General features: G+C 38.3%; 1 long non-coding RNA gene across 1 annotated transcript in view; it reads right to left on the reverse strand.

Annotated features, from left to right (window-relative positions):
* Positions 1-8,802, reverse strand: part of LOC134299455 (uncharacterized) — a 77,658-nt gene that overhangs the window by 67,065 nt on the left and 1,791 nt on the right. The gene's annotated exons all lie outside the window — the stretch shown is intronic.

The raw sequence follows: 8,802 nt of genomic DNA on the forward strand, positions 1-8,802 counted from the left end.
GAAGCTCATCCGCACTCTCCCCAGGTGGGATTCGAACCTGGCAGCTTTCAGGTCAGCAACCCAACCTTCAAGTCACAAGGCTTTAGTCCACTACGCCATCAGGGGCTCCAGACATTTAAATTAATTTTTTACTAAAAATGTAGATTTATATATGACTATATAGGGTATATCCTCATGGTTTGTTCATTCTACCAATTTACTGTTATGCCACTACATCTATGTATCTTCCAACCCCCCACATTGTGACAGTCTGCTCTGCAGAGTATTAACAGTTTCTAATATATTGTTTTAAAAATGATTACCGTATTTTTCGCTTTATAAGACGCACTTCCCCCCCCCCCCCCAAAATAGAGGGAAAAAGTCAGTGCGTCTTATAAACGCAATCTGCGTCCAGGAAGGGAGAATGGGGCGATCTGTGCCGTCCGCACGCGTGGACGGCACAGATCGCCCCATTCTCCCTTCCTGGCGATCTGCGTCTTATCAAGCGTCTTATCAAGTCTTATCAAGTCTTAAAGCAAAAAATACGGTATAACTTCAGAATGGTAACAGTTTTCTTAAAAGTCATTCTTCTAGGAATATTTTGAATGACAGCAAAGTATCAGTAATGTCATTTATGAACTTGACAAATAAAAATGTACTGCAGCAGTTGTTTTAATTAATGTAAACATGGCCATTGGGAAGGAACAAAATACATAATTTATCTAGATATAATAATTGTACTCCATGTAATTTTTTACAGAAAGCATTCATTATCTCAAAGTGTTTTGTTACTATTTCATTTTGGGTTATGGAGTAATGTTTTCCCCCAATCTTTCACTTGATTAATTCAATGTTTTATTGTGCTGTTGAGGGTAGGACTGAAAAATATGAAGAATTTTTTCATCAATATATGAAACAATTGAAATAATCATCGTTTGCACCAAGCAATCAGAGAGGCAAATAAGACTTAAAAGAGAAATAAATCAATTAAAACACCATGTTTGACAAATAATGTGTTGTGCTTCTCACTGTGCATTTGCATTTTCAGCATAGAAAAAAGTAACAGAAAACTTGCCAGAATAATTAACAGCCTGTAGCTTACTTAAATTGCATCCTCATTACACTGGAAAATATTAGGAAGGAATAAATCCATTTAGGTCTCTGTTTTAGCCATGGAAGAAAATTAGTATTTAACTGCAGGTTGTTGATTACAGAATCTGAAAAAATCCTACACACACATTTATGCAAACACACATATACTCAGTGCACTACTTGGGAATACAGATGAATTTCCTACATGCAGCATTAATGGCTGTTTCCAGTGTTCTCTTCATAGAAATTCACCTTTCAGAAACCATTCAGAAACTAAATAACAAAACAAAACATTAACACCTGGTACATTTTGGAAAGTTAGACTGCAGCTGCCAGAATCCTCAGACTATTAGCCATGATGGTTGGGGGATTCTTGAAGTTTAAGCCAACCCGTCTCCCTAACTCTTGTATGTAGTTTATATGTATGTATGTATGTTTATATGGAAAGAAGATCTCCTGTGCCCAAAACCTTTGGTGGAAAAAAGATCAGGCAGAGATTTAGCAAATTCCAGTAGAGAAGCAAGCCCAGTTTTCAAATAGATCTATATATTAGGAAATAATGTTAACTATAAAAGCTTTCCCATAAGTGTATTTTTTAAATGTGAGATATTCTGGTGAAATTTCCGATATTTCTTCAGAATGGTTAACTGGCCAGTGACATCAAATCAGTCCAGAACAGGAGTAAATATCCTATTCAGACTAAAATGAATTCTGAAATAATTTCTCAGCGACTGAACAACTTGGATAATGTATAAGGAACAATGGCAATCTCTTCACTCATCACTGAAAAGATTGGAAAATAAAAGAAAATTCTGCTTGATGGCCATCTTTGTCTAAAGACCTGTTCCTCTATATAACTAGAGAATGAACCCAGACTCTGGATGTAGGCTACTTGTGGGTTAATATGAGATAATACACTCTTTCAGACAGAAGATCCTGAAGCTGTTTAGGGTTTAAAAACTAGCACTATGAACTGGGAAGCTTAAGGAGTTCAAAGTGTTGGCCACAGTGGTCCATACCTTAGTTACATTTTGGATGGATTACTGCAACACACTCTACGTGAGGCTGCCTATGAAGGTTCGGAAACTGCAATTAGTGCAGAGAGCAGCAGCTAGATTTCTAACGGGAGCTGACTATAGGGAGCACACTACTCCCTGTTAAAGCAGCTCCACTGGCTGCCTGTGAGTTTCCAGGCCCAATTCAAAGTGCAGGTTAAAACCTATAAAGCCCTTTATGGTTCGGATCCAGTCTATTTACGTGACCGCGTCTCCCCCTATGAACCAATTTGGGCCTTAAGGTTCTCCAGGGGGGCCTTCTCACTGTCCCCATCAGTCTCAGCCATGGTTGGTAAGTATGGGGGAAAGGGCCTTTTCACTGGTGGACCCTGGCTTTGGAATGCTCTCATAAAGAAATCAGACGCGTTCCCTCTCTAACTACCTTTAGAAAAGAACTAAAAACCTGGATGTGGAAGCAGGCTTTCGAAAATGGATGATTACTACTTAATATGATGGTAGTCTTTTAGCTCTGTCGAATACCTATTGGTTTTGACTGGTTTTGCCTCTGTGGTGCAATATGTTTTTAAACCCAGTACAAAATTTTAAACGGTGTATTTATTGCGATACTGTTATGTTAATTTAACCTGCTTATGATTGTTGGTTATATATTATGTCTTGTCTTTTTGCTTTTGCTTATGTATGTGTTACGATTTAGTTTTGTTGTAAGCTACCCCTGGTCCTTTTGGAGAGGGGGCGGGATATAAATAAACTTTATAATATTATGGTGGATCTATTTTTGGTTCCAGCTTTTAAGGTTAGGCACAACCATACTTTAGATGTAAGCCTGTTACTACTTCCTCAAGAATTATGAGAGGTGGAATACAGTAGGAATTCTCAGCACTTTATGATTATGTATACATAGCAGAGCAAACGTAAGGCCAAACTCATTTTATTGAACTGGAAGTCAAACGCAATAGTAAATGACAAATGTGGAACAGAGCTCAAGGTGAATCAAAACTTGCTGAAATGTGTTAGCACAGATCAGACTTCCTGAAGCTGGCACCTTACAGATGTGTTGTACTAAAACACGATCAGCCAGCTGACTGGGCACAAGAGGAGTGCATCTGGAAGGCAGCAGTTTTCAAGGCTGGTTAAAACTGTGGCCACAGAAATCCAATTACTCATATCAAAAAGCATGCACGCGTATGGACTTACTTTTAGAGCAGCTGTTAGGTTTGGACAAATATCTGCAAGATTGTGCTTTACAAAATGTTTTGATCAACTTAAATTTTAAACTCTTTCTGGGACTCTGGTAAAACATAATACATAATACATTACAGTGGAAAATTTTCCTTCCCTAAAATTAATTATGCTGATTTAGAGTTATGACAATAAAATATGGCATTCCTGCCACCTTCCCTTTGTGGTTCTTTTTATTTTTTTAAATACAGCCCCGTTCTAACTAGACCAAATTGACAGGAATTAGTATCTATTTTGCTCAAGAAGACATATTCTCTTGTTGAAGTCATTATGATGACTTCAACATGGGGATTTGTCTTCTATCTTCTTTTCAGTGGTGATCTATACTTCTAAATCAATTGTCATTTAGTTGAAACTCTCTTTTTGAGAGAACTAGGTTTTTCTGCTCACCACTATGGTAAATGGAAAACTAAATAAGCAGGGCAACATTCCAATGCTACGAACACCAGTGCAAATCACTGTGTGAAAAATGTTTACCATGTTAAAAATTAGGAAAAGATTATCTGAAATACTGCTTGTTCTGGCTTAACACATGCTGCTATCTCCTGTGGTTTAATTTAGATGAACTATTTTGTGGAGTTTTCATTTATTAACTCTGCAACTAATCCATTTATTGTGTATATCTTTTACAGATAATAACTCATTTGGCCAGCGTTGCATCAACCAGTACATTTTCATGTTCATTCCAAAGTACTGCATTTCAGATTTGGCTTTGAAATCCTCCATGGTCTAGATACCACATATTAGAAGATATCTCTCTAGTCTACACAATCCCACAATACTGCTGAAATCATCCTCAGAGTTCCTGCTTCAGTCAGTCCATAACCTATCAGTAGCACAGCTTTAAACCATTGCAATAGGAAATAATAGTCCACCCTCTGTGTTTGCTAGGGTTAGAGGCACAGGACTCCTGAAAAAGTTGGAAAACTTCAAATACCAAAGTGTATTATTTTTAACTGAGAGTTTTCTCTAGGAATCTAGGTCCTCCAGCATGACTCTGTGGTTAACTTCCTTTGGAAGTTGCACACTCTAAGAATCGATGATCTCCCTAAGGATCTCTGGAAGACCTAGAGATTCCGTGAGAAAGCATTTTAAATCCATAAATAATCAAGTGGACAAAAATCAAAACCACAGTATGGAAGATTGACTGTATACTATCAAATTTAAAATATGTATCTGCTCTCCTCACATAAATTCAGGTGGCTGGTAGGAAATATGCACGTCCTATGGGAAGACTGCTCATTATTTTGCTCCCACATTCTACTCCTTACACTTACTATGATTTCTGGGATTTGAAGTCCAAAACATTTCATGGATTTCATGCCCATTTCAGGAATGCAGTTAAGGTATTTCTGTCTGCTGGACCTATTGGCTAGTGACTGGAAGGTTTAACAGAAATCTATTATTTTGGTTATTAAGAAACATGTCTGTGATGTAATAATTAAAAAAATGAATCTAACAATAAAGTAAGCATAGGTTTTAAACTGTATTTTTATTGCGCATTCATGTAATTGTTTTCTAAATCAGCATTAATTGCTATGCTCATGTCAAATCAGTGAAGTATGCCACCCAGAAATATGCATAGGATGTATCTTTGGGCCAATTTAGATTAAACACATTGTTTGGTGTTGCTTTCTTTCTTTAAGTAGCAATATGGAGAAACAGGAAGGAGACTGTTGTGGGGACTTTAAAAATACCTTCTTATTCCCACTAACTAAAACTGTCCTTCAAAAGCGACTGTGTATATTTAGTTCAGTTTGCTCTTTACAACAAGATGATGCATTTGAAAAATATTCAGTTATGATTCATTAACAATATTAGTACAAGTAGAAAGCAAAATCTTTACTGACAGATTTCCTCCAAGAAAGACATATTGTAATGCTTCCAAAATGTAACCAGGAGCCCACATCAAAGTGAAAGGACAACCGTTCATCTATTGACTATTCCAATACAAAGAGGAAAGAGCAAATTCCTATTTTGCTCTGGGCTATTAATGAACTGGACAGAGAGAAAAGAGAAAGCATGAGGTGAATGACAGGTTGGGGTGAGAGAGGAGCTTGGAATACTGCCTTGGTTTGCAAAATTCAGGCATCTCTAGCTCTTTCAATTTATCTTTTTACGTACAGTATACTGAATGCCAGTAGATCTGCACAGCAGAACTTGAAATTCAATCCACCTCTTAGGATACCAAGGATCCTTCCACACAGCCATATAACCCAGAATTTCAAGGCAGATAATCCACAATATCTGCTTTGAGCTGGATTATCTGAGTCCACACTGCCCGGCTGTAGAATGACCTGCTGAAAGAGATCTTGACAGTTAAATGAGTGGTCACAATATAAGACACAATTGAAGGCCTATCTCTCCTGGCAAGCCTGCCCAGTCAACTTTGAAAAAAGGAGTTTTGGATTTGCATTCTATTACAATATTGTGTCATGTATTTTGTTGTATATATTTTATGTTGTTATGTTTTGATCGTGTTGTCCTCTGCCTTGAGGTGTTAAGAGAGGTGGAGAACTAATAAAATTCATGATTATTATACTCCATACTATATCCTACTGTAAACTCTGTTTTGGCTTGAAATTAATGTTGAAATACAGTAATTAAAAGCAAATTAAGGCAAATAAAAACAAACTTAATGCAACAGTTTGACTGTTTAATTGCATGATAAAAAAAGCTTTTTAATTTAAAGCATTCCCACTTGCATTAGCGTTCTGGATGATTGGGTTCTGGTTAACTGAGAGTGTATTGTATATGAATAATATATGTATGTATGAATAATGTATGTAATATATGTGTGTCTATTGTATTTCTTATATTTCAAAGTACATTTTTTCTTCTAAAATGGGATGCATTCTAGAATCATGGGTGGTTTTAAATATATAAACAAAGCTTTTTTTTAGTTGATGGTACTGAAATTTGTGTGTGCCTTAAGCCCCATCTACACTGCCATATAACAGTTTCATAATGCAATGTAACTGTATTGTGAACTACATTAACCGAATCTACACTGTCATATAATGTAGCTCAACCACATTACTTTTTCGTGTCGAAAGCATTGCATAAATAAGTATAAAACTGATAAAACTAGAGAAAATACAAGTGGTTAAATAATTTTTGACCCAAAATGGGAAACAGCAACTGTTTGTAGCTTTAAACAATTCTTTCTCTGTATATGAGGCAGGGCATTGTGGACAAGTATACATATGCAGAGCTGTTTGTTCTGCTCCAGTCACACAAGGTTGAGGATTCTCTAGATAGTTTCATTTTGCCAGGTTGTCTTTTGATTGGCCTCCTCCACTTCTATGTCTGTTCAGGGACATCCAAGTTGCTTATTCTTGGTTTGCCCCTGAAGGCAGATGCTACAGTAGGGGGCCATCTATTTGGGATTTCTTGGTTTAGCTGCCCAGAGGGATGCTCTTGTTGTTGCTGGGGGAACATCAAGAGGAGGGGTGGTTCTCATGAAGCCCTTCCTTGATTTGAGTCTGGTGGGAGGAGGCTGGCAGCCATGCAGTGGGTGGCTTTCACAATGTTCGACCTTATTTCTCTCAGTTAGGAGCAACTTCCTGTTGCACATCTGGGGAGGGGGGGTGGCAATGCCAGCTAGCCTGTAGAGTTTATCAACAGGTGTAGATTTAAGATATCCTGGTATTATTCTGCATGTTTCATTCAGTGCTACGTTCACCTGCTTCGCCCGGACAGACTTGTGCCAAACAGGGCAGGCATACTCAGCAACTGCATAAGACAAGGCCAGGGCTGATGTTCTTATTAATTTTGGGTCTGCACCCCATGCACCATGTAACTGCATTATATGGCAGTATAGAGGCCTTACAATTGATGACATGTTAGGTTCCATCTACACTGCCAGATTGTCTGCTTTGAACTGGATTATATGGCCGATTCATATAATTCAGTTCAAAACAGATGTGGATTATCAGCTTTGATAATCAGGACTATATAGCAGTATAGATGAGGCCTTAGGCTGGATCTACACTGCCATATAATCCAGATTATCAAATCAGATAATCCAGATTATCTGCTTTGAACTGGATTATATGAGGCCCCATCTATGCTGCCATATAAATTCAGATTATTGATTTTAACTTTTAATGTTCAATAATATGGAAAGGTTTTAAGGATTATAGAAACTTTAATACTTGTTTACTCACAGCTTTTAACAATTTGTATGTATATTTTTGAATACGAAGTGAACCGCCTTGGTTCTGTCCTGGGAAAAAGGAGGCATAGAAATAATAATAATAATAATAATAATAATAATAATAATATCTGCTTTGAAATGGATCACACGGCAGTGTAGCTGGGGCCTCATATAACCCAGTTCATAGCAGATGTGGATTATTCACTTTGATAAAATGGATTATATGGCAACATAGAAGGGGTCTGAGTCTACAATGCCATATAATCCAATTCAAAGCAGTTAATCCAATTCAAAGCCAAACAGGATATAGGTTACAACCTGCGCTGGATGGGGTCACACTCCCCTGAAAATCACAGGTTCACAGCCTTGAAGTTTTTTTGGATTCATCACTAAGCCTGGAACCTCAGGTTTTGGCGGGGATCAGAGGAGCTTTTGCGCAACTAAAACTTGGACACCAGCTGCGTCTGTATCTTGAAAAACCAGACTTGGCCACAGTTGTCCATGCTCTTGTTACATCTCGATTTGATTACTGCAATGCACTCTACGTGGGGTTGCCTTTGAAGACTGTGCGGAAGCTTCAAGTAGTCAAATAGGCGGCAGCCAGGTTGCTCACCAGACAGGCACAGGAAAAATACAACCCCCTGGCAGCGTCAGCTCCACTGGCTGCCAATTTCTACTGAGCATAATTCAAAGTCCTAGCTTTAGCCTATAAAGCCCTAAATCAGTGGTTCTCAACCTGTGGGTCCTCAGGTGAACCACTGCCCTAAATGGTTCTGGCCCAGCTTGTCTGAACATATCTCCCTCTATGAACCATCCTGGGTACTAAGACCTTCTTGGGGGGGGGGGGGGGCTGCTCTCGGTCCTACCTTTTTCACAGGCACAGCTGACGGGGACAAGGAACAGGGCCTTCTCAGTGGTAGCCCCTTGGCTGTGGAACTCTTTTCCCAGTTAGATTGACCCCCTCCCTCCTATCCTTTAGGAAACAAGTTAAAACCTGGGCTATGGAACCAAGCATTTGTGGAGAGTAACACAGGGCTATATGCAGCAGCTATGAAGTGAATGGCAATGTGATTGGAATGGCTTCTGGATTATGATCGTTTGGTCTATGTGTAATGTTTTAACAGTTTATGTATTTATATGTTAGTGTTTTATGATTTTCATGATTTAATCCACAATGTACATTGTATTTTGTTTATCTTATGTTAAAGTGGCATTGAATTATTGGTAATTTGGAAGCCGCTGATTCCTGTTCAGGGCTGAGATAGAGCAGGGTAAATATTGTTACTCCTATCAAATAGGTTGGGCAAGTGAACAGAA

The sequence above is a fragment of the Anolis carolinensis genome, chromosome 5 (genome assembly GCF_035594765.1).
Source record: "Anolis carolinensis isolate JA03-04 chromosome 5, rAnoCar3.1.pri, whole genome shotgun sequence".
Taxonomy (NCBI): Eukaryota; Metazoa; Chordata; class Lepidosauria; order Squamata; family Dactyloidae; genus Anolis; species Anolis carolinensis.